Source organism: Arvicanthis niloticus, chromosome 15 (genome assembly GCF_011762505.2).
Source record: "Arvicanthis niloticus isolate mArvNil1 chromosome 15, mArvNil1.pat.X, whole genome shotgun sequence".
NCBI classification, from domain to species: domain Eukaryota; kingdom Metazoa; phylum Chordata; class Mammalia; order Rodentia; family Muridae; genus Arvicanthis; species Arvicanthis niloticus.
In genome coordinates, this window is record NC_047672.1 from 51335168 (window position 1) to 51363086 (window position 27919).

The following is a 27919-nucleotide window of genomic DNA, read 5'->3' on the forward strand; positions in this document are numbered from 1 at the left end:
ACATGTTAACTTTGAAATGAAACTCTAGTTAGGTAAACAACGTTTGTCAAGAACCAATTGCTCAGGTGCTATGCTGCTCGAAGCCTACTTTATTAATACTGGGCTGTGATCTTCAATGCAGGTGCAGCAAAGAATTTTAAATGCAATTAAAACTGAGCTGGAAGGCCACACAACTGGATTTTAATCAGAAGTTGAGTTCAAGCCTGCTTTACATATAATATGTGCAAAGAAAGATATTTTTTCACATTCAGTATGGCTGTGTAAATGCTCAGTTTTAAAAGACAGCAAATTTATTTCAAGGAGAGAGGCAAAGGAAAAGCAGTGCCTCACCATGAAGGATGCTATAAGCACTAGAAGACAGCTATTCTCAGGAATTTATGAATACATTATTACATATTCATAGTTAGGATTTTTAACACCTTAGCCTATCAAGTCAAAATTAAAATATAGAGGTGCAGACCTGTGAAAATGAGCATATGCATTTAATTTCTACATGTGTTTGCAAACAGATCTGTATACATAAACATATGATCCATTTTTGAAATTTTATGTCTTAATTTATTAGAAAAATTATAATCCATTGCTCTCAGATTCATTTTAAAATAAACATGGAAGCCATAACCACAAGAAGTTTGACATTGTTTCATTACTAAACCATATTCACAGAGGGTAGCAAAACAAGTTCATTACATTCTCTGTGAACCAGGAAGGAGGAAGCATTTCTCAGGAGTAGCATAATGGAACATTACTGTGGATGATATCTCAACAAACATTTTCCTGGTTCTTTTGGCCCAGAAAATAAGGACATTTCAGTGTGAACTTTTTTTTAAGTTAAAAAATATAACTAATAATCCAACACCAAGTGGACAACACACAAAGGGTATGCATGCAAGCAATGATAAATGGAGTTACCATGTTGTATTTATATACTTTTGTATATAGATACATATGCATGAATATAAATTTTTGAAGTAACAATAGTTAGAGAAGAAGAAGCCATGAAATTAAGAGGGATCAAGGAGAGTATACGAGGGCTAGAGGGAGGAGAGGGAGAAGGGAAAGGATGTAATTACATTTTAATTTAAAAATTGCAGATGAAAAATACAAGTTAAAAAGGAGGCTTTGATAGAAGTCCCTAGCTGGTGTTCAAAATTCTCATTAAACTAATGATTGAGTTTTAGGAGCCTCATCAAAAGTTGGGGAAATAGCTCAGCAGGTAAAGACCCTTGCTTTCAAGCCTGGTAACCTGAGTTCAGTCTCCTGGCCCCATGTGATAGAGAGAAAAACCAGCTCCTGCAAGTTGTTCTCTGACTTTCACAGACATGAAATACACAGAACTACATGTAGGTGTATGCGTGTGCATGCACACACATGCACAAATAGTAAACGGAAATGTAACACAAATTTTAAAGAGTCAAACATATCTGAAAATATTAAAAATACATATATTTTCATCTGCATCATAGGAACAGTTTTTAATTCATGTAAGATCGGTGATCTAATTTTTTTTAGCTTTTTATGCATCAGTGTGAGAGTTATCCTAAGGTAGAGAACATACATAACAAAATTTCCACTTTTTAAGTCCTGATACATATACAACAGCAAACTAACAAAGACCATTACTTTTAATAATTTTTCCTAAAATAGTGTCTAGGAAATGGAATTAGAATGCCTGGAAACAACATTTATTCAAGAAAAAGATGCAATGTTTCATGAGCCCTATGTGTAAACACCTCTGCAAACCTACAGAGCAGAGAAGGACAGTTGCAAGCAGGACCAGGGTCTCTTGAGAAAGAAGAAATGGATGCATTTGAAATTACAAATTTCATTAAAGATTACTTTGCATGTTAATTCTTGGGACAAAGTTCAAAATGATTAACAAATCAAGGGAGGATCATAAGGTATTCAATGCCTGAAATCTTCTACTGTACTAGTCAAGCATAGGGGCTGAAGCATAGGGAGAGAGAAAAGGATCCTGGGATAAGACCCAGAGTAGAATGCCCAACAGAGGCAAGAGAAAGATATGAAACTATGCCAGTGACCCAGGACATTAGTGCTTGTCCATTCTCACACAGAATTCCAGTGCTTTAACAGTGGAGCATACTACCTGAACGTCCTTTCTGTACTATTTACTATTATTCCCCATTCAACAGCCAAGAACACAGACCTTCAAACTAGTATTTATTTTATCACTAAAGCCAGGAAACTCAAGAGCTGCAAGGCTATGAGAAGTAGAGAAATACAAGTTATACATAGTTGAACTTCATATGGTCAAAACACACACACACACACACACACACACAGACACACACACATATCTCAAGGTTTTAAATAAGCTTGGCTTACAGGTTTTTGCTGGGTGGCATTTACAGCTATCTTTGACCATATGAATGAAGCCCACAAGTCTTCAGTTAAACAAGTCTGCATGATTAAATGTATATTCATAGTTATTTTATCAAGAATATTATGAGTGTGATGAGGGGATGTATGTGATGTGAGAAACACCCTGATGAAAAATTTTGATACGTGAAATTTGACAGATACCTATACGACTTTACCTCTTTAATTGTTTTCTTTTGTTGTTATTTCCTTAATATTTGTTTTGTTGTGTTTCTTTGGCCATCACTATGACTTACGATTTTTGCCATTAGATTAGCGTCATATCATAAGCCCTGTCTTCTCTTCCTCTCTCTCTCTCTCTTTCTCTCTCTCTCTCTATCTCTCTCTCTCTCTCTCTCTCTCTCTCTCTCTCTCTCTCTCTCTCTCTCCCTCTCCCTTTCTCCTTTTCTCCCTCCCCCCTCCCTTTCTGATGTCTTTGCCATCCATGGTCCCTGTTCATACAGCACCATCATGCCAATATATAATGGCAATATGGCTTCATATTCAGCACTAACCTTTCTCATCAGGATTTTCGGTACTAGTGGTACTTTTATTTTACAGTGCATCTCCCTTCATCTCTTATCTCACTGCTAGAGCACACCTGCAGTCTTATGCACTGTAAATATGAGGCTATCACTTCCCTTACCCAGAGAGCATCCAGCCAGCTGAAGACTCTTAATGAATCTGTGTTTCCTTTACACAACTCTAGCTGTCCCTAAATCATAATTCATTGTAATCATCAAAATCGTAATTCGTTGTAATCGTCAAAATTTACTTTATTTGGGGTTATAAAATAACAAGCATATTTTTTCCTTTTTATAACTGATTATAGTAGCCCCAAAAGGAATCTAGCTTAAAATTAAAGAATCAGGAGTTCAGATGTGGGCTCTGATTTACTAGTTTTGCTACGTAAGTGAAATGGCTAATTTCTCGAAGCCTGACTTCTTGCCTGCAAAATCAAGGATGTTAGGGATGTATGCCGTAGTGTTTATTGGACAAGTAAATGAGATAATGTCTGAAAAGCTGGTACAGAGCAATCATTTGACTCGGTGCCTTTATTAGTTTGGATCTTTTATTAGGATACAATTTAATATGATTTTCTTTTTTCTCTTATACTGTCGCAGTCTAGACACAGTGGGGAACTGGCTTTGTGCTTCTTTGTGTCGTTCTAAAGCATATTCTATGAATAAAGACTCCTTCTTCAATGGATACTCCACCAATATTGACTGACTTTTTGAAGGAGTTTAAGCTGAATGTTTATTTGTCAGAGAAGTTGATTTATTTTGCTGTTGTACTCCATCAGAAAAATGTAGAAAAATGAAATCTAGTAAGTATCTGATAGTTGCTGACATCAAGATTTATTACCTAGGTGAAGTATTTAATGTATATTAAATTCAATAATACAGACCTGTAAAATATTATGTCTCTTGGTCAAAAATAAGAAGTAATCTGATCGTAAAATTAAGCACATTGAATTCAACTTGCTTTAGAGAAGAATAATGAATCATGTCATCACAGTCTGTCTGTCTTTGTTGCAGAATAGCTTCCACACTGCAACCACATAATTATTCCCAAAGTTTTCTTTCCACAGTAGCCACATAAGCTCTATGAGATATGACCAATCATAGCACACAATTTCTTCCAGCACAAGCCTCTCCTTAACTAACATTAATTCCCCCTTTCCTCCCATCAGAGCATAAACTCAGTGCTCAGTCCATCCTGAGTTCCATTATGAGTTTAAGTCACTGTTTATTTTACAGTAAGCTTCATCCCCACTATACACACACACAAACACACACACCCCACCACCACACATATCACATCTCACATACACATACATACACACATACACCACACACATACCACACCACACACATATTCCAAACACTACACCACACGCACACGATCAGATACACACACACACATACACACACACACACACACACACACACACACACACACCACATTGGGCTCTTTTCGGAAAAAAAAAATTCTCCTCAGCCTCCACAGCTGCCTTAGTTCTATTACCAAGTGTACCATACAACTTGGTTGACCCTCTTATTCTAAAAACACACAACCTTATACTGTTAACTGTTATTATAGATACACCCTATGTTCCAGGTCACACTATAAGCTTTTAAAGGGGAAAGTGTCAGCTTATAGTTCAGTCTTTATGGCTCATAGGAAGAATACAGTCATCCTCTCATGAAAAAACTGTACTATCTTTCTTATATTATTGGTAAATATGCCTGAACCATGACTGTAACCCATGTGATACTGTTTGATTGATTGCGAATAGAAACAAGAAAAGGCAAAGAGAACCACATATATAAACATCCAACAGGCCACTGGAGTCCATGAAAAGATATGTCAATAACTTACCTTCCTAAGAGTATTGAGTATTTAGGACACTCATAGGCAGTCATTATTTGGAAATGAGCCATCTTTTCACTTTCCGTTTACTAGAAATCTTCCTAGGAAATGACTTGAAATTTATTCTGCTTTACCTGAAATTGCTAAAGTTGGAAGTACTTGTATAGAAGCATGATCTATTTTTCTTGAAATATGGTATCTTGCATTATCATAAAACCATAACATTTGACGTGATTTTGTTCAATAAAACACATAGGCAAACCCGAGAAGATTTATGTGTTTGGCAGTTGGTTACACTTGGCCTTCAGTGCTACTTGATTAACGGGTTTCTCCTTGAGCTTGTTTTGCTGAAAAGAAAGTCAAGGATTAATTCAGAAATCTTAGGAAAATGTGGATCTTGATAATGTGAATTTTAGAAGATAGGGAATTAGTCTCACACTTTAGCACACTGCTGTCCCTCTTCCATAGAAGGGGACTTGATTAGAAGGCAAAAATCCACCTCAAGATTTCCAGAAAGGCAAGGAAGCCCATTGTTCCCAGCAGCCTGGAGCCATTTTAGCGGCAGGCACTTGAGCATTTAATGAAAATCAGGTTGAACAGTGTGGTATCAGGGAACTGCCCAGCCTATCTGTCTGCCAGAAAAAAAAATGTTCAACTTGCTGCAGCCCTCCTGTTCTAATCAAAAGCTCCAACACCCCCATAACATCTCAGAATTATTCTTCAAGCCAGGGCTGATGCTGAAGAAAAAGCTTTTAAAACTATGAATATGGCTACTGCTAATTATACAGTTCTACTCAAAGGGCAAAGGAGATTCTTTTCTGACCCCTGCAGTGATTAATTTATGCCCCGAAGCATAAGATTTGATTACCCCTCTCTTAGCATGTGTAACTTGTGAGCCTTATTACTGGTCATAAAATTATTCAGCCACCATAGTTGGTTCAATGGCCTCCCGAGGCAGTCCGTTCAGCTATTTGGCTTCCTGCTGGTAGAGATATATAGCCTGACATTGGCTCAGGATTTACCTGATACTGGCTTCATCAGTACATATTTGATGTGAATAATTTCTAAGTTTCTAGAAAATTGTTGTGCCTGCTTTTGAAAAGAACTAGACAAATAAAGGACCAATAATCCAATAATCGGCAGAATACTCATTTAAAAAAAAAAGGATATATTTTAATTGAAGCAAATGTTCCAATTTAGTCAGAAATCTTCTGGGTTTTGAATTCTTGGTTAAAATCCTTATAAAACACATTAGTGCATGTTTCTGGCTCAGTAAGTACAGTATTGTGTGCTGAGGATACTTAATGCTTCCCTGATATCTATAACTCCCAGACTGCCTCAAGATCTCTATCCTGAAAAATTGTTGTGGTGCTACAGAAAAGTGGGTAACAAAGAGCAGAAGCAGCCAAGGCCTGTGAAGCAGCCAAGGCCTGTGATGCTCGGATCTTTCAGAAAATTCTGAAAATATTTAGCCTGTGCAATTTGCTTTTGTTCCTTTATTCTTTGCCTAATCATAGCGAAGACTTAAGGCCCCGAAACACCTCAGGGTAATTAAAACGTATTAGAACCAGGGCAAAGAAAACATGTGGAGACTTGCAAACATACAAAAGGATGAATGGAAACATTTTTTTTAAAAAAACCCAGCAGACAGTGCTTGAAAGCATGGGCCTTTAAGGTGGCTGAAGGAGAGGGAGAGGATCAGCCCTAAAGTCTAGTCTTGAATAGATTAAAACCTAAAACATAAAATTTATCTTTGGAGAAACACAGTTCTGATTCTTGACTAGGTGTGCTATTGTGATATTTTGTAACTATTTTATTATAAATCTCACCAATGGACACTGTTAGGGCATGATATCCACAACTTTTCACATTGTGTGTACAGATCACCTAGGGAGGAATAGTTAAACAAGGAGTCTGGCTGTCGTGAGGTTGGTATACCTAGTGACATTACATTGGATAAAACTGATTTACCTCTTCCCAGCAGACATCAGTTGCAAACGTCCTATTGGTTAGGGTTGAGAAACTGTGTATACTTTCCTTTCTCTTTGTTGGGATTTTGACTGGTTTGACTTTAACCAGGTCTTGTGATTTTGGCTTTATTTATTTTTCTATTCATACACACACATACACACAAAGGGGGGAAACACATAAAGTTGGGTGGATGGGGAGTTTGAGAGAGTCTAGGAGGAGATAAGGGAGGGAAAAGAATATGATCAATGTATGTAAAAAAAAATATTAAATGAAAAAGTTGAGTTTTGATTCCAAAGATTTTTGGATAAAGCTTGTGATTCTGAATTTTTCATAGCTCAGATAATGAGAGGTGTTAGTTTGTGAATGAACAACAAGACATGGATAGTAGTGAGAATAATCTCGCTAGAAATCCACCAATAATAAATGTCGTCAGTTTCTTACAGCATTCTTCATGGTATACTACAGATAGTCATCAGTTCTATAACTATGGTTCTGCAACTATCTTTCTATGGTAGGAATAGGAAGACAGTAACTTGGGCATGCATTTCTCCTAATGTCTGCTTTGTCTTGAGCTGAAAATTTAAAATATTTAATCATAAAAGGCTAACAACATATCTCTATACATGTAAGTCAGATGAATTAATAGGCATCAATTTTTTTATATCTGATCTTTTTTTCTGATAGGAAAAGAATTAAGAGTACATTATAGTCTGCAGTTTGGTTCTTTGTCACTATAGTGATTCTAAATGTAGGACGAAGCCTTTGTAATAGGATGTAATAAATATTTTCAGTTTCATATTAATCTAATTTAGAATTTGCATATTCATGTATATGAGTGTATATTAAATTATTTAAAGATTTATGTTTTCTATCCTAGCAAAGTTTCAGGCATTGATCATTTTCAACAGAAAAAAGGAAAGCTTTTATCTCCACTATTTAAGCAATTATTCTAAACTATGTGAAAATGAAGACTAAGGAAAAGAAATTTTTAAAGTTAATTGTTTCTATAATACAATTTCTTCCTGTGTGTGAAGTCATGAAACAGTAGAATTACAAAGTTAAAAGAGGCTTTTAGGGGAGATTAAAGGACACCCTCAAGGTCATACTACTTTTGACTAGTATACTCACAGTTATGTTCCCTATTTTATACAATCTCTATCCTAGTTGATGTACAGATTTCAGAATCATTTCTATTAACCATAAAAAACAGGACCTGATTCATTAACTAACCAAGTACATATGGAGAACTAATGATGTAAATATCACTGCCTGTTATGTATCACTATGCATATATGTGACATATATGCAGAATGCAATCATGGACAGTGTTAGTGGTTCCTCCTAGGACACATGAGAAGTATATTGATGGGTAAGAATTTACAATACATCCAGAATAATCTGAGTAGAGTTATGTGGCATGTACATATGAAATCATATCATAAACTAAAGGAAGTAAAGTTTGTGATGGGCCTTTAGAATTAGATCTCATTTTGGCTAAAGATAACAGAAAAACTTGTCTATGAGAATCTAGAAGAAGCCCACATGCATTTCTTGTGACTAGAATAATAAAAGTAGAGAAAAGTGAAGAGCTTAGAAGAAAGATATCAAAGATATATTTTGGCTTTTACCTAAACTACAAGAATGAAAATAACACTATCAGGTGTCATTACAACATATTAAACATTTTCTTAGATATTCACATGCAGTATAATATAGTCAAACATCCTCGGGTAAGTTTCTTTCTTTCTTTCCAACCAAGTACAGTGTCATACTCACAGAAGACCTTTGTGGCTATGGAATTGGCCATTCAGGACAGGCAATAATTGATTCAGTACTGATAAAGGAATGTCCATGTTTTCAGCAACAGAGATAAACTTTCTTTTGACTGCCACGTACACTGTGGACATGGCCCTACTGGATAGAATAATAATAGCTACATGAAAAAAAAAAGCCTGACAATAAGAGGATAAGTTTAACTAGCTTACATGACTGTTCTGGGCTGCTCTCTGGAAGATTATCTTTGGTTAATACACATAGGAAACGCAAATGTCTTTACACAATGACCATCCTTGATGATTAGATGCACATCGTAAACAAGTCTTCATGCTCAGCACACAAAATACCTAACAAGAAACTCAAGTACAACAATCAACTGTGTGCTGGGAATGTATGAGATCCTGGGTTCATGCCGCAGTGCATGCATGTGCTCGCGCACACACACACACACACACACACACACACACACACACACACACACAAGAAATTACCCCATGAAACCTTAGACATTAGAAAGTAGAGTGGTAGCGCACGCCTTTAATCACACCATTTGGGAGGCAGAGGCAGGCAGATTTCTGAGTTAGAGGCCAGCCTGGTCTACAGAGTGAGTTCCAGGATAGCCAAGGCTATACAGAGAAACAAAAAAAATAAAAAAACAAAACAAAACAAAAGGAGAGAGCTTAATATATAAGAGAATAGATAGTAATATCTCACACATCTATTCTGACTTCTTGAAACTGCTTCAACTTGATTAAAATTTTTCCCCATTAATAATTGACTGCTGCTGAACACGCCTCAGCAGATACTCAGTCTATGAGGGCAGCTAACACTGCATGCTGACTTGATGGCCTATTGTTTGGCATTACAACTTCATCAAGGCCTGACAGCTTTCCAGGGACCATTTCACAAAAGTTAAAGATTATTGATTGGCAGAAATTGACCTAGTTTTGCTCTAAGCCCTGAAGGTCATAACTGTGATTCTTTTTCCTTTAGAAATTTGTCAGATGTTACTCAAGTTTATTTATTTCCAGATACATCGAATATTATTGGACCTTCTGGGTCATTAGTCACAAATAGAAGAATGGTTTTCACTGCAGCCTGACTACCCTTTTCTTCTGAAGAGAAGCCTTTTGGAAACAGGAAGAAGTAAACTCAAGTGTGGCATGTACTGTCTCCAAAACACAAATAAATTAAATGAGTATTAGGTCACCATGGTCTTTGAAAATTAAAGAAATGTTGGTATAATTTTAATAAAAACTATAAAAGTTCACTGTTGATTCTGCCATGACAAACCATTCTGTAATTAGTGATGTTTTTAATTTTTATGAAAACAAAAGCATTTTTCTGATCAATTGCTGTGCATCAGGTCCAAGGGGCTTGGTTAATCTGGCTCAGCAGAGAAAACACATCTGGAACGACAGCTGCAATTGGAATCGACGCCTGATTGCATTTAAGATAATCCACAGCAGTTCTCTAAGACATATCCATCTTCTTCAAAATCCAAGTGAGTTAAATGAGAACATAACAAAAATCGCTACACTTGCATATTTCAAGTTTTGATGACTCCGTTGCTCTGTAGTTTATCTGGGGCTGCCGTTGCCTTCATTTTTTTTTTTTTTTTTTTTTGGCAGAAATGGGAAGTTCTAAGAGTTTTCTAATCTCTTGCTGTGATAGGTCTCATCATATTAGTTGGGGGTCACTATAAGAAACTCTACAGTTGACATATAAGCATCTTCTAATTGCACAGAAAAAAACAGCAAAAGTAATAATCACATTGTGGACCAGTTGACCTAGTAGGAACATAAACTTTTCTCCAAAACACAAATGCACATTCAGGTTTTAGATCTCAGCCAGTACTTGCATAAATATGTGAACTTCTTCAAAAGTTGTGTGTCCTAAACATCCAGTTCATATTATCCTTGTCTTGGCCTTAGATACTTGGCAGCCATATCCCCACATTTCCTGGTAATTGTGATATTATTTTGGGTTCTCATAAATTAAAATAAGTTTACAGTTTTGTTTAGTTGGTTGGTTGCCTGGTAATGCCGAAATATACTTGAGAGTTTCATTCTCACAGTGTGTGGTTATCCAAGGCAGTATTTGCTAATTAATCCCTTTGAGGAAATAAAAAGATAACCTATTTAGTGGCTGCGTGTTCCTTTGTGGAATATGGCAAGAAAGAGTAAGCAAATGCTTTAAGCTAGTGTCAGAGTTCACATTGAAATCATATCCAAGGGGTGATCCCACCATTAGATGCAAGTTTTTGTCTTTCTTAGTGAATAAAGCAATACAATAGAAAGACAACCTATATTTACTGTTGCTATGAAAACCACAGAAACTACAACACCAAAAAGTCAATGCAGCTAATAAATGCTGAGTTATTATTTGCCACTGCTACTTTCTACTGGACTTTATATGTTAGACACTGACATTGGGACCTTTCTCTTCCAAAACTTTCCATATCCAGAAAGGCTATCTCAATGCAAAATCTCTGATCACCACTGGTCCATAGGAAATAACATCTGTGTAACTCTACAAAACAATGTATCTTTCCTTCTCTGGCCTAAAGGACTGTTTCCGGGACAGTCTAGGGTATGACATGGCTGTGGCTGTAGTAGCACTGAGAGAAGGAATTGATTGTACTGGTCACAGAAATTCAATTTACCTCAGTATCTGCCTACACATGCTTTGGAATTTTTCCCCAATATAATAGCTCTGAAGTGCTGGGAATTGAACCTTTGTGGATGCAGATCATGATTCAATGAAGATTTTTGTTAACGAACCAGCTTTCTGAACCACTTCCAGCTGTGTAAGCTGAAACACCAAATCACAACTTTCATATCAATGAGTTGAGCTTTATGCAGTCATAAGTTGTTCTTTTAGTCTAAAATCCCCAGAGGTTTCAATACTATAATTCCACAATATAACACAGCATCTTGGGTCATGTTTCATATGTGTCTGGAGCATTTTGATATCTGATTGTAGTTATGGATCTATAAACAGTGATGTTTTACTGAACCCTGAGAAGAATGCCATTCCCTTGAAGAGCAAATGTACCAATTAACTGAAGACACATTAAGCAAGGTGAGCATAATAGACTTTTTTCTTTGCTATTTAGGGCTGCTATGAAAGTTGTTCTCCAATAATGATTTGCAACAAAGGCATTAAAGTCATGAATTTGTCTGCTCTTATTTTTTTCTTTATTGAAAATTGATTTTTCTATACGCTGTATTCCGATTGCCATTTCCCCTCTGTCTCTTCTTCATAGGTCCTCTTCACTTTTCCTTCCATCCAGATCCATCTGCTTTCCATCTCGCATTAGAAAGCAAACAGGCTTCTAAAGAATAAGAATAAAATAAAACAAAAACTAATACAAAAGAATGGCACAAAACAATGGAACAGCAAAAAAAAAAGTGCCCAAGAAAAACACAAGAAATAGATATAGACACAGAGATGCACTCCTTTGCACTCTCAGGAATTCCATAAAAACACAAAACTGAAAGCCATATAATATGTAAGCAGAAGAATTGTACAGTAAAAGGGGAAAATAAACAAGTAAGTTATATAAATATACATATATAACAATAAATATAGAGAATTTAAACTGGCATATACATTATTATGCAAGACCTCTCTAAATACCCTGTTGAGTTTGTTTTGTATTGGCCATATACTGCAGTGATGCAGCCTTAAGCATATATTGTTTCCTCAGTGAGACTCCTTTGGCAAAAATTGATTTTTAATTGCATTTGGTTATCAACTGGAAAGTGCTTCTGGATTGAGAATGAGGGCATGTATTCAGTTCTCCTTCAGCTTTAGGGCCTCATTTGATGCAGACCCCTGCCCTATGTACGCTATCCAAGTCTCTGTGAGATTACGTGTGCATCAATCCTGCGATCAATCACGATTCTTGGTGTCCTCCATCCTCTCTGGCTCTTACCAAGAATATAGGTTGCTCCCAAAACATTATTGGCAAAGTTCTGTTATTTAAGACAACTTCCATACAATTCATTGAACACTGAAAAACTGTGCTGGTGTCTACATGGAGCCTTCATCTCTATGTGCTAGCCTTCATCTCTATGTGCTAGCATCTTTAGTACAGAAAATTACCATGTATCCCCAAAGGAGAAACATATATACCAACTCCAAACTTTTTGATCTACAATCATGTTCTGTGTACAGTATATGCTATGCAACGATGATACAAAGCTTGGATATAACCAACGAATATCTTATTTGGCTCAAGGTCCATTCAACCAAATGGAAATCGTATCTGATACTATCTAGTGACTAAGAACATGACACTAGATAGCCCAGGGAATTAAGGGAAAACAAAATACCACTGTTCTACTAAAACTATGCAGCGAGAAAATGTCTCCTAATGACATTACGTTCTCTTTATATATAGGTGCCTTATTCAGCCATCATAAGAGTAGATTCTGCCTGCACAAGATGGAGGTAAGCAGAGAATCACAGAAAACATTAGGCATAGAGTGAAAAACCTTGAAACACTCAGTCCTAACCAGGATGTTTCCATCAAACCCCTCTCCTCAGGGTTCAGGGAATTCTGTACAAGTGGAGACAGGAATTTGTCCCTCACTAAAATGTTCAAACTTGTCTTTTCACCTAGTATATGAAAATGTAGAAATTATACACATTTACAGGGCATCAGCTTTTTTAAAATATGTATTCATTTAGAAACACTTTTATTTATTTTATTTACTCTTCCAATATCCAGTACCAGGTATTTCATTTTAGCAATGGAGTGGTGGCTAATACAAATATATTCTCCAACAGTGCAGTCTGAGTTTAGATCAGGTTAAATATATCCATATTCCTAAGCACTCGTTATCTCTTTATGATGAAATATTAAAAATAATTTCTTTTGACTTTTTCAAGTATATAATACCCATTGTCATCGATAGCCACCCTGGCATGCAATAGCAAATTGAAAAAAGAAAAGCTTTTTAAGGCCTATCAAACTAAAATGAGTACTATGCATCCATAGTCTCATTCTCTGTATCTCTCTGTTGCTCTTACTCTCTAGCCTCTCGCAGCCATCAGTTATACTGTCCCACCCAAAGGATTTGTTGTCACCATCGCTACTCTAACAGCCAAGATTCAACACCCATTTTATCACTCCAATATCTTGCTTCAGCAAACACTTCATTTAAACCCACCGGAGGCAATGATTTAATTATGTGCCACTACATACTATGAGCAAAGGGGTCAGCACTACTTGCAAGAAAATACCTAAACAAACCAATCTCACAGTTTTAACCAAAATCAGAGTGTATTTCCTAGAGACATTCATAGTGCTAGCCATACTGTTATGTGAAGTTTTGTTGGGAAAACTAAAACTAAATCCAGCGTTTCAACCAAGAGGATATAATATGGAACTGTTAAAAACTAAAGGGGAATGCAGGGTACAGTGCCTAGCAAAGATAACAAATGTACAAGGAATACAGTAGATGTATAGGAGGGAGCTTTGGTGCTACATGGGGGCTAGAAGCTCATAGACGGTGTAGAAGTTGGAACTCTGAGGACGGTCACTGCATTGTAGTTTGAACAACTCTGAGAAGGTACGATGAGGCTTGTTTGGTGAAACCTGGAAGTTCAAGTCAATTTATGTTGCTAAATATGCTGACAGTGACAAGCACATGGGCAAGTTAAGTCTATTCTCTTCTACTACAATCCCCAACCTCTTTCAGGCGCCCCCTACTGGAGGACTCTAGCATGAGCTTTGCTTAAAGAGAATTGGACTCTGCTGTCTTATCCCCATGAGAAAATAGCTTTAGAGCCAAAAGATAATAGCTTGATAACCAGGACACATGCTAACAGAAAAAAAAATAGGAAAACATCACAGAAAAAATTATATAGGCTTAGGAACTTGGTTTTAGTCTCGACCATATGTCTAACTAAATGTAATAATTTTAGCAGGCAATTTCATATTTCTGAACATTAGTGTCACAGGAAGAACTCTCCTAACAATACTATGTCTGCCTTATTCACAAGAAGCATAATGGAGGTCAAGCCTTTTGAATAAGTATAGGCTGCTAGAGAATTATAAGTGTCCCTCACTATTATTGTCTATACTAAAGGAAGGTAGAGAAATAATAGATGAATGAAATTCAGATAATCTTAAAAATCTTCTTTTAGACAGTTTTATATTTATTCTTATCCAATCAGTGTGTCTAAGGCATATGCAAAACAATTAACTGAGATCCACACCTAGCCTCCTGCAGAGTTGCTAACAAGCAGTATATCCATACTAGGAGAGTAACCCTGTAAGGATGAGATACCAGGACCTAGCTAATCCCTGTGTGGACACAAATATGTATTGTCAAAACACAGTCACATAATAGTTATGCATCAACCTCAACAGCTACAATAATCTTTTGAGATGCCCAAGAAGCCCCCCAAAAAGTAGAATTTGAAAATGGAATTATTACCCACTAGAATGATCAATCATTTTTGTATTATTAAAGTGGATGGATAATATAAAGCAAATAACAAAATTGGAATGCAGACAGTTTTTTTTTTTATTTTACATATGGATCTTGAGTACTTTTGAAAAGGGAATATTTAAAAAATAAATTTGTACCTTTTAGATAATAATATTTCCATTTAAGAACCCCAACCCCAAGCAACAGAGAGAGGGGGAATGGAAAAAGGGAGAGAGAGAGAGAGAGAGAGAGAGAGAGAGAGAGAGAGAGAGAGAGTTCTGTACATAGCTCTCAGATTCTGGTTTGTTCTAAATTGGGAAGGATTATAGACCTCCTCCTTATTTCAGAACTTCAGCTCTAGTGAATTAAACTGAAGGACATCTTTCAAAGTAAATGATACTTGTCCAGCCAACAAATAGTTACTATCTAATTTGTGACAAATTCAACATTCTGAGACTATGAAAATGAGGAATAAATCTAATATCTAATAGATGATAACAAGTGGAATGAGTGCATAAAATGCAGTGGACAAGGAATTATTCCTACCTGCAAGTTCTAGGAAATGATTCTCAAACGTGACCTTTAAGACGAGCCTAACAATCCAAAATCAAGCTTGCTATTTAGAAAGTAATGAAAGGGCCATAAAGATAAGACAGCTGCATGGCCAAGGCAGACTCATGAAAGGCAGCAAGATATCAGGGAACAATCGGTAGCACTGTGTCCACAGAATTTAAGATGCAAGCGGTGGAAGCAGAGGGGACAGGCACAGACAGGAGGCTTAAGCTGGGGAAGAAACTGAGCCCAATGAATAAAAGGATTTGTTCAAGTGCTGCAATGTATGCACTTGGTTCTGTGGTTTACAGGATATTAACAGCATGCTTATTAAGGGAGAGGAATCCTCTAGGTTATTAATGTTCCCATGATAGCATTGATACTGGTAAAGATGAAATGTACTATAAAGAACAGAAGTTGAAAGAAGTATTTAAAGGGATCTTATCAGGATGCCCTAAAATTCTAAAAAAGTTAAAAGGAGGAGTCCAAGATGAGGATAGTGTCCGTCCAAGCACTACGATATGAATACGAAGAGGAGATATAGGCAACACTTAACTGATTGATTCACTTAACTAAATAATGCATTCCAAGAAAGCATTATTTATTTGCAATTAATAATTATGTATTGCAATTGATTGCCATAGAGCAGAAAAAAATACTTTTTTCTCTCAACCACTTACAAATGCAACAGCTTTTCTCAAGTCCCAGGATAGGCAAAACTAGATAATGAGTGAACCAGGCCCATACCATACTGGGCCACAATTAAAATAGAGAAAACAGAGGAAAGAGCAAACCCTGTACTGTTTAAGTGTAGGATGCTGTAGACACCACAACAGGCATGTCTAGGAATCAGATATATAGCTGAGAAACTCAGTAAAGAAACTTATCAAATGCTGTGCAAGCATTGCTCCTCTGGCCATAATAAAGAACCAAAAGTATGAGAAGAGACAAATCCAATATGGAATTGACAGACCATATTGTACTCTAATGCTACTTTGAAAATACTTTTTGATTGGAGGTAAAACAATATTTGAGGTTTTATATTATCAGACCCAGGTATTGATCCCCATAGCAGACAGTTAGAAGGCAAGGCCAAAGAGGCAGAGCATCTGTGACAGAACTTATGAAAGTAATGACCGATGATGGAGTATAAGAACTATCAAGAAGCAAGTAACATTTCATCTTTTATGGGCAACAGGCACAAATGGAGCCTGATTTAATGTTAGAGAAGAAATTTCACTTGTCACCTGTCAAGCACTAATGCAAAAGAGAACTGGGACCAGTAGAAACCTTCTTCACAGAAAACGTGGAACGATGACCAACAACACCATGTTTCATGTTAAAGAATGTGAAGAATGCTCCAGCTGTACCAAATAGAATGAGCTTACAATTTAATATGGCGCATAAAGGATGGCAGCCTCTCAGGTGCCTCTGTGGAAAGCTTTCAGACATGTGTAGCCTGCCTTTTGCAGACAGTGTAATGGAAAGTAAATTTATCTTCACGTTTCCCCATTTGCTTGGCTGAGGTGCGGTATCTCTGGTCCACACTGGTTTTTTTTTTTTTTAAACCAATGAAATATTTCCTAAACCAAGTAATTTGATTCTGTGCAGATAGTAACCACAGGCAGTGTAATTAATTTCTTTTATATCTTCAACAAAGTAAGTGAGTGGCTCTTCTCTTTCTAACCGTAAGACAAAGCTAGACACAAATCACCATGAGAGGCAAGGTGCAACATGAAGATTAGTGAAATGCTAAAAATCAATCTTTAATACCGTGTCCATTTCCAATGCAGAGTAGCCCAAACAGACGGAGACAGATTATTTTAACTTGTAATTTTTCCATCATCAGAACTCTGTCAAAAATTTTGATATAGCACAGAGCGTGTTGATATATTTATTCTCTGGTAACGATTTTTCTTAAATGTTGCAAAGTTTTTCAGTGTTGAAATTAAAATACCTGGTGAAAGTGCCTGGGACTACGGCTCACAAAACTGTCAAATCCCTTCAAAATTACATTTTTGGTGAGAATTACTGCCAACTTAATTCCTCTCAGCCATTCTTCTTCAGAATAATAATATTGTTGGTACCTGATAAGATAAAATGCTGACACTAAGGAGAACATTTCTCTGTGTGACTGTCTACAAGGAAGAAGGCAGACACAAAACTGAACAGCTTTCCTTCTGAACAACTGCTAGTTTTAAGATCTGAAACTAAAAATCTATAGGTTTTCTGCTTGTAACACTCATGAATCAAGTGTGATGAGACAGACCTGTGATAAAAAGAGATAATTCAAAATACATATAAACATGCTTCCAAATTGAAATTAAAAAAAATCACAACAAAAGAGGGTTTCTTACTATACCACCCAATAACTGGATTGAAATAAAAACAAATGCTGTAATTACGATTTTCTAAAATTTTCATTTTAGCAGCCTGAATATTATTAGAGCCGTTCTTCCCTCCAAATTTACCTTTTTACTAAAATGGTTCAGTTGACAATTTTATTTTATTATTAGTGGATGCACAATTTAAAATTTAAGCATTTATGTCAAGAATATTAACAGGGTATTACACTACAATGAAGAGGGTTCTAAAAAGCAATGTGTGCTGGCATGACTGAAATATGCAATGAACATGATCTTTGGAGCAATTTGATTAAAAAGCAGTACCTGGTGCGGGTTAGCCAAGTGTCTTGGGGAAGTTCATCTAAGAGACTGATTATTTCGCTCTTTCCAGAAATTAAGAAACCAAAGATCATCTACACTACCACTACCTAGAAGCAGTTTTCAACTTAGCAGACTAATATTCCCTCACACAGGAAAATAGTTTATTATTCAGAAATAAAATGCATGCTTATAACTTACACACACTACAAAACCTATATGCAGTGCCACCACAAGTTTTATTTAGTATGAAGGTACAGATGAGATATACTGAAGTCAGAGTCTCATTCTTATATAGGATGTCATCAATAAGATGCTAGGAATCAACTTACTAAACACTATGCATGTCATTGTTGTTAATGGCTTGGCTTTTTCCAAACAATAAACAAAGATTAGTAGTATGGCACTGAACAAGATGGTTACAAAGGTTCCTTCAATATGCATAATAATCACATTTTAGAAAATTTAGTATACAGTAAAATTATGGAAATGTGAATATATAACACATAATTGTAAATATGCTTCTGCTTGCATGATTCTCCAGTGAAAAGAAAGAATTGTGAGTGCAATTTTTTTATTATGTAAAAGTCACCTACACACTGTAAGATAACTGGTGTTTCTTACTGTAGTGACCTTATAATATGTCCCTCATCTCTGCCTCCGTCTATCACACCCCCTCCAAATCAATTATTCATGTAATAGCCAGGGGGACACTTAAAAACATTGCTAACCCTACCATTTCACACACCCTCAACTCCAAACTGCCTCTGCTTGTGTTCATTTTCCACACAACGCCAAGGGTGACATTTTTAAAAGAAAGGTTGTGTTGCTTTCAATCTCTCCATGACGATCTTTCACTTTTATACCCTGACCCAAATTCTTGGCACCATCGTCTGCTAGAGTGCCAACATCCAGTTCCCTCACCACATTGTTTACTTTCATCCTGCTCATTCTCTGCACAAACGACCTTCTTTCTAGTATAAAAAAGCCATACCCTTTCACACTGAAGACTTCAGCTCTTCCCTAGATTTGTGTGCCTGCCAGAATATGCAACACATTCATATAACTGACATCTAATCTGAGGTTATGCTTAAAATGTCATGGACCCCGAAAATCATTTCCAACTCTCTTAAGTCTGATGAAGCCCTGACCCAATTCTTTAAATTATCTTACTTTGTTTGTATCACAGAATTGATTGTTATATGGCATTTTTGGTGCACTTCAGACTTTATTAAGTTTCTTCCTTGAAAATAAAAAGTATTCAATTAAACATTAGGATGTATACACTACCTGTATAGTCATTCCTCAGTGTATCTGCTGAGTGAATAAACGTGTGAGAGGCTAAGTATTTTAGTAGGGGTCATGAATATGTTCCTTATCATCATGATTTTCAAACTGCATGGGAATAACCCTAGAGATGATTAGTAATTAGCAAAAAGATACACCAAAATACAGATGAAGCCGTAACAAAATGTGGTATATTTTACTAAAATGCTTTCATACAATGGCATTTTAGACAATATATCTATATAATAGATAAAAATATAAAATTAATTAGACCATATGATTTATGTAATCTTGTGAGATAAGTCATGCTTTCTGTGAAATTTCAAACTTTTAGCAGCTGCTTGAAACATTGATTCAAACATCTTTAGATATATGGCACAATCATCTTTAGTTTTAGGTATAATTATATTAAAAGAAGAAAAAAATAAAGAGAAGGAGTTGTTTCATGAATATGTCCTGGGTGATGGATTGGAAAAGAGCAGCATTAGAAATATCACCAAAAATGATAAGCAAGGCCTCATGTGGGAGTAATTGACTTGTAGGGTTTGGTTTTTTTTATTAGAAAAATTTAAACGTTATTTTCTGCCACTGGTGGTCAGGTTTTGTTGTGGAATAAAATACTTCTTCTATATTAAATCTGGGTTGAGAATAGGGTACTTCTTAAGAAGAAAAGCCAAGGGGCTCTTATACATGCTAAACAATGGAAGAAGCAAGAGGCGTAACTAGTGTGCACTTGAGTCTTAAGATGCCGATGTCAGTAAAGGAATGTGGAGGTAGTCAACAAGCATTTAGGTCAAGAGGAAGTTATGACTAAAGTTACATAGTCTGAAAATAAAGGATGGTGCTAACGCCAGACATAGTACACTTCAAAGAGTATCTGTCATAAAGCTCTTAATTATAGCTATTATATCCACAACATAATGCACCTTTCATCACAGAAACTAAAAGTACCCTATTCTCAATCCAGATTTAATATAGAAGAAAGTTTTATTCAGTACTACCAATGAATATTTAATTTTTTCCAAAAGAAATGTTTTAATAAAAGTGGATTTCCTACTTCTGCCAGAAATCCAAATTTTTGTCCAGTACGTTTAAAAGTCTAAACTCTGTAATACTTGACTTTAAAGTAATAATGTATTCAGAGATTTTCTTTCCTAGGCAGACTGAATTATCACTGGAACTCCAAATCCTGCCCTGAAGTATTCATTTTAAACTTAATTTCGCACTTATTTTCTTCAACTTTTTCAATGTGTTACACTTCTGGGAAGTTAGTGAGCTACCTGAAGGGAAAGTTATTTCATGTAACTTTTTAGTCATATTACAGGATGGAAGGATTGAAAAGTAGGAATGAGAAATTTTGTAGGTGATTGTCATTTCTTCATTAATTACTTGCTAGAACTTAAGGAGGGATATCCAGGATATTTAAAGCATGTCACCCCATCCCCATTTGGCACTTTATTGGGGCAATGTACCAACTATAGTTTATTAAAGATTTTTCTTCTATTATATGGAAAAGTCAAGAAATTAAACCATCATCTTCAAGTTCCAGAGCCATCTATTCAAACTTTCTGATGGGACTTCGAAAGGTAACCTCCATTCCAAAAAATCAGTGATGCTCTGACAAGCATTTGGAGACAGCAAAGAAAAATTCATTTCTTCCAATGACACATGCAGGAATTTGAATCACAGAGATCACTTTGAAGCTGCACTGAGATAGTTAAAGCATTGGAGCAATGAAAATGTCCCAATGTCAAGGGACTTTCATTACATACAGTTTGAGAAAATGGTCCACACAAATGTGTCTGTTCAATCACTATTTTTCCAGTACTGACAGACCATCAAAACTGTCACCATCATTTATGGGAGGGTAGTGATCTTTTTACACATTTGGCAAATGGGGAACTTCTTTTTCAACCAGAAAGTCATTTTTGCAAATATAATCCTTCAATTTTCCTTTATAGAGCCTTAAACCTTCCAAAGATATTTTCAATTGTTCTTGGGTAGTCACATGAATAATATGCACTTTAGGTAAGATAGCCATGTAAAATGTCCAAAGTTGGACTTTTCACGGGAATACAGAAACACATTAACAATTGTATTATACCAAAGGGATAAAATTATTTATTGGATCTTAAGAGAAAATACCTCAAAATAGGTACAAGGAAGCATGTGGAATTATAAGATAATCATTGTGGGGAGAAGTTTGCCTACAATGGGAAATGAACAGTAATTAAGAAGCAAGAAATTGAGATAAAATAGTGATTATTGATCATCTTATTTAGGTCAAGCAAAGCTCCAACAATAAGACGTCAAGTGATGTCAATGTATTAGATAGCCATCTTAGAGTATATGCATACTGTTTCAGGGCTAGGAATTAAACTTTGGAGTAACTAAAGCTTCCTGTAAAAGACAGATCACAAATGATGGAAATTTAATTAGAGCACTGCTCACTCAGTTCTTCCCAAGATCATGATAGTTTACTGTTTTTCCACTTGGTACATGAGAATGTGAAAGTAAGCAGCTTTTCTCTAGTCAAGTTTACATGTCTAATAGGCAATACAAACTCAAACTCGAATCTGCCTGACTGTGAATTTTATCTTCTTTCTCCCAAATATGGACTGGATTTTGTTTGTAGGATTAGATTTTCTTTCCTATTTACATTTACGAATTTTCCACAGGGACCTTCCTCCCTCCATGTTTTGACTCTGACTAAGCTCCATATCTACTCTCTGTTTCTCTTTCTGGCATCTCAATTTTCTTTTTCTTTGCCTTAGAGAACCTCCTAAATGTTTAATCAAGATGTCAGACTAAGGCTTGTCAGAAGTCATAGCTTTTCTGGAAGGGGCTTCAGTAACTCACCTCCTTGTACCAGTTACAGGCTGTGCTTTGTCTAGGCCTGATTTATTCAAACACCCTTTTCCATGTCAAAGGTATTCAGTGTGGGTCATGTTATCCTCTGCAGCAACAACACTCCTTTCTACGACACATGTCCATCTTCACCTTCAGCTCTGAAGTAACCCTTACCTTTTCCTGAAACAAACATAAATCTATAGTGTGTTCTGTCTACAAAAGATAAAGTGAACTGAGCTAACACAAAGCATTCATGCACATTATCAGAATGGAAGGAAACAGTAGGAAACTTGTTCAACAGTGTTCTATGAGAAAAATCAGCTATCACCATTTTAAATAAAATGGTCTAAGAAAATTATTCAGAGAAAAGGTAGTAGCTAAGCCAGGCGTAAACTTCTCTTTAGACCTTACTTGGGATAGTCTAGTCTAACAATAATAGTCTTCTGATTCTACTCGCCTAATATTATAATCATATAGTTTGTTTTATTTTCTACATTGCGTGTGTGTATGTGTCTGTGCATATGCACACACATGCTCCTGAGAGTGCATGTTTGTGGGTGTGAGGTGACAGCTTGCCATTTGGTCAGACTGACCAGCCAGAAAGATCCAGGGATCTTTTGGTTCCCTCCACCAAAAGCACTAGATGTTTTCCAATAAGTTTTTTTTATTTATAATTTGTTCTTTTTAATTTTTTTCTGAAATTTTAAGTACATTGTGTTTCCTTTACTAATGGTTTTTAGTCTTTCAATCTTGTCTGATTATGGTTAATTCTTTTTTTCAGGTGCCAGAGTGATCCTGAAAATATTTTATCAGATCATTTCATTTCACTGTCTCAATGAAATATACTCCAATTATATCCCAGACTATCTAGAATAAAATCTGAATTCCCTCTAAGGTTTGTGAAGCCTATTAGTCTTTATAGGCCTTTCTTACTCTCTTTAGTACCTTTTCCTTATGTAGTCCCACCTCCTCAGATAATCACACTGTTCCTGGTCCCTGGTATTTTGTGCTAGCTCCTCCTACTGACTAAAAAGGAATCTCTCCAGACCATCGCCTGGCCAGCATCTCTTGTCACTCAGACTTCCACTGAAATTCATGCCACGCAAATGAGCATCCATAACCATCAGTATTTTATTTGAGCTCTGGGTATTCGAATCCAGGACCTCATTCTTGTGCAGTTAGTACTTAACACACAGATCCATCTACCTAGTCATATAAAAGAACTTCTCATAATCAGATAAGCCTATGCATAACATGCTTGGCAATGTTGCATAGCATAAATTCCTCAATTTCTTTTTGTAGACATAGCCTTAAAAGAGAAAGAACTCACTGGAAAGTTATAAAGAATTTTTTCCAAGGGATTGTACTTTATCTCCCAGGGAGCTTTGAAATGCATCAGAGCTGAGTGAGCCATATGTCACTTCAACCAACCAGAGTCAAGTAGACTCTTCCCATTGTTGGCCAAAAGGAAGTCTCTAAATGAAAGAAAGAAAGAAGTCTTTAAGGAGTCTTTACTTAAATCATGATGTCAGAAGAACCAGTTTAAAAGCCTATCAACAAGCTGACCCATTAAAACCAGAAAAAGAAAATATTTTGAAGTAAGTAATTAATTTAGCAAAGCAAAGTAGCTGTTACTGAAGGTGGCATATCGGTAACAAGAAGGGCAATATAAATGTCCATGTAAAAGTTATTTGTCCTTATTAGCAACCAGAAAATACCAAGGTTATTTATTTCCCAACTATAATTGTTAAAAGTACTAAGGAACACATGTATAAGTGATAAACCTATAAGTGGTAAACCATTCATAATTTTCACCATTAGAGTTTTCTGTTTTATGCAGTCCATCACATTTGATATCTCCATTGTTTAATTTAAGTGGTTATTTTTGTGTGTGTATTTGAGTTCATATGTGTCTCTGGGGATATTATACAATGTTCAATGATTTCATTTTATCAGTATCTGTTTTCTTTGTACTCTTCAGTATAATAAGTAATGGCAATGTAAATGATTACTCTTGCCCTCCCTCAAAAAAAAAAAAAAAAAAAAAAAAAACAGGTATCTTTCAAAGCAAAGCAGCCAGCCAGTGTGTGAATTAATTAGTTCCAAGATGTAAATAAGAATCAAAGACCATGGCTACAGGGATATAGAAAGCTCACCATATTCCTTCAAACAAAATCTGTGCATCCCACTTACTAACTAATGATACCTGTTTCCTCTTCTGCTTTTAAGGTCCACAAGAGGTTTCTAAGCAGAGGAGACTACTAAACTAAATAACTGGGATATGGGTTCAAAGAAACACTTAAACCTTTCACATGCCTCTGGCAGATTTTATCAAGGGATTCAATCATAATTACCAAGTTTAGTAAGCCTGCCACAGATGGATGAGTCCAGATTGCTTCATTAAGATAATCCAATTTTTCTTTCTCAAAATGCCCATATTACTCTGTCACAACAGGAAAGAACTTGAGAGGTTGATAGAGGGTGGGAAGTACATTCTATTCACTCAGCCTTATTCTTCTCTACAAAGGTGAAACTGAGCTCAGATTTTCCTGGCATCCTTAAGTGCTATGGCTCAAGTCTTTCTACAATTGGGAATAATCATCTCCCTTTTCATTCTCAAAAAAAGATTGAAATTTAGACAGTCATATAAAGCATCTATCACTCTATTCATAAACAAAAAGATAACTGAGTAAGTTTATTTTGTTTTCCCTTCACTTTGCTCTGTTTCTCCAAAGCTGGCCTACGTGAGCTCTTTTATTAGCTTCCTTTCTAAGTGAATGCTATCAATCGGAATCTGTAACAAGTTCAGTAATGTGGAGCCAGATTATTTATGCTCTGGTCTCTCACCTACCTGGCTAAGGTCTGTTTGCACCCCTCTATACCAAAATAGGGGTTTCAATAGCTCTCTGGTAACACAGCAAAGTCCTGGCTTCTAAAGTCAACATCCCTTTCTTCTTTTAGACAAAGGCATATAAAGGGTTCTTCACTTACTCCAGGTTGTTCATAGAACCTTTGTAAATTTCTTTAATCATGCCTACATAGTTAATCAAATAATTTCATCCCCAATTTCATGCATCCTGTATTTCTTGCTAAGAGGCTGGATGATGGAATGTGTCCTCCTTTTTTCCTTTCAATTTATCTAAAGTGAATGTAGAAGGCATACCTAATTTGCTTATGAAAAAGTTTAAGCTCAAAGAAGAATGAAATTCAATTTTAGGTGCCCCTGACTCTACAAGCTTCATCCTGTCACTTTGTATCAAGTTAGTCAACTTATCAACTGTTTCCAATATTAAAAAATGAAGGAAAGAAACATTTCTTATAATTTCTCATCACAAGAGCTCATGAATTGGGAGATGGATGTAGTGGTGTCCAGGAGGGGGAAGGAGACTGTGGATAAGATCTAAATATATTATATATGTGTATAAAACAACTAAAAATAAAAGGGAAGAAAATATTTTAATTATATATGTATATATTTTCATTTAGAAATACTTCTGTATATTTTTTTGAAAATAATTTTATACTATATATTCCAATCGTGGCTTCCTCTGCTTCATCCCCACTCAGATCCTTTCCACCTTCCCATCCATCCAACTCCATGCCTCCCCTATCGAGCAAGTACATTCATATGAATTGAGCCCTGAACTAGTTAGAGAAATCAGTAGACAAAAACAAAATAAACGCCATATAAAACAAAGGTACCTAGAGACTTTAACAGGTGTCAGCTTTAAAATGTGATCATATAAGATATTAGAACAACATTAGGATAGCCCTAAAGGCCAGAAACCATTTCTTTGACACTTATCAAATGCTTTCTGGTAAACTGAAATCTGGATCATTTGCTGTGTCTTAACAAGGAACAACTGTCTGCAATCTCTAAGTATGATTCCAAATAAAACTGAGATGATAGTGTAGATAAGAACAAAATACATTATTTATTCTCCTTTCTAATTATACACTGCCTCTTTATGAGTGCCAAAGATATAATAGAAGATAAATTTATTTTTCTAATTTAAGTATAACAGACTAAACTCAACCACTGCATATCTGTTTTGCCTGTGGTGTCACAGATCAATGACTTGTACCATTTGCTTGTAAAATCTACAAGTTTCAAATGTAAGAAATCTACAGCTTTTGTCTAAGATGAGTAGGACCTACAAAATAATTCAGAAGCAGCATTAAAATATTGCATTCAGTGGAAAGGTGAAAACACGTTGACCAATACTGATTTTAGTGTGAAATATTCACCACAAACTCATATGTTTGAGTTCTTGTTCCTTAGTTGCTGCAGATATTTGGGAGGTTGTGGATCCTGGATGGCATAGTGCAGGTCTCTGGGGATGAACCCCTGCAGATAGAGTTTAGCCCTGTTTTCCATCTATGTCTCTCTGTTGGATGCTACACTCACCATGTGAGAAGCAGCAGATGCACAATCCTGCTACTGTGCCTTCATGACGAATGGAAATTCCCCTACACAGGAACCCAAAGTGAGTCCTGATCTCATCAATTTCTTCTTCTAGGCATTTTTGTCACAATAAAAAGACAATTAATACACTAAGATCCAAACTGTACTACATTAATTATGGGCATGAACAAACTTAAGGAGAGTTAATTCTACAGACAGATGTGCAAAGAAACTTACAACAAAAAAACACATATACCCTATGACTTCCATTAATATTATGCTGACTTTTTTTTACAATTCTCTTACCTACATTGAGAAATCAGATTCCAGAGCAAGAGCTCAGTCTGTTCTGCATTGTGAAGATGCTTTCATTTAGAAGGCTCATTCAGAGTAAGTAAAGGCTCCTCTAAGACACCAGGAAAGTATATGTTGTGAGTGCACTTCAAATTGCCTGCATCAGTTTTCAAACATAGACTCTTTAATATTTTGACACTAGAAGACTAATGTTCCCTTAACTCATCTGTTTTATGCTAAGTTGAATTACTTACAATACTTGAATATTTACAATACTTACACATTACTTACAAACTTAAAATAATTGAAATAAAAACCTATAAAACCTGATAGTTCTGTTTTAGAACCCATAAAACTACAATTCCATTTACACATGTGGTATCTGATCTTAAAACTGTTTTGCAGAGAGAAAACTTATTCGAAATGTGTCAGCAGAGAAAAAGTTCTATCAGTAACAAAGGTGGCAACTGATACTGACACTATGTCATTTTGACAAGTATCATGCACCAGGCACTTAGTCAGATAACACACAAGTGTAATCTCTGTTCACCCCAGAGTCTCATCATCTTAATACTGTCCTTCACTAAAAGAAAACAAGTGGACTGTGTAGTTGTAGGTTGGAGTTTGTGATAAGATATATTTCTTGGGCTATGTTGGCCCAAGGAGTAGCACTATTAAGAGATGCCTTGTTGGAGTAAATATGTCACTGTGCGTGTGGGCTTTAATACTCAACCTAACTGACTGAGAGTGAGTCTTCTCCTACCTGCCTTCAGATAAAAATGTGGAACTCTCAGCTCCTCCAGCCCCACATCTGTCTAGATGCTGTCATGCTCCTGCCTGGATGATAATGCACTGAACCTCTGAACCTGTAAGCCAGGCCCAATTAAATGTCATCCTTATAAGAGTAGCCTTGGTCATGGTTT

General features: G+C 36.0%; 1 protein-coding gene across 1 annotated transcript in view; it reads right to left on the bottom strand.

Annotated features, from left to right (window-relative positions):
- Nxph1 (neurexophilin 1) overlaps positions 1 to 27919 on the bottom strand; it is a 290286-nt gene that overhangs the window by 23480 nt on the left and 238887 nt on the right. The gene's annotated exons all lie outside the window — the stretch shown is intronic.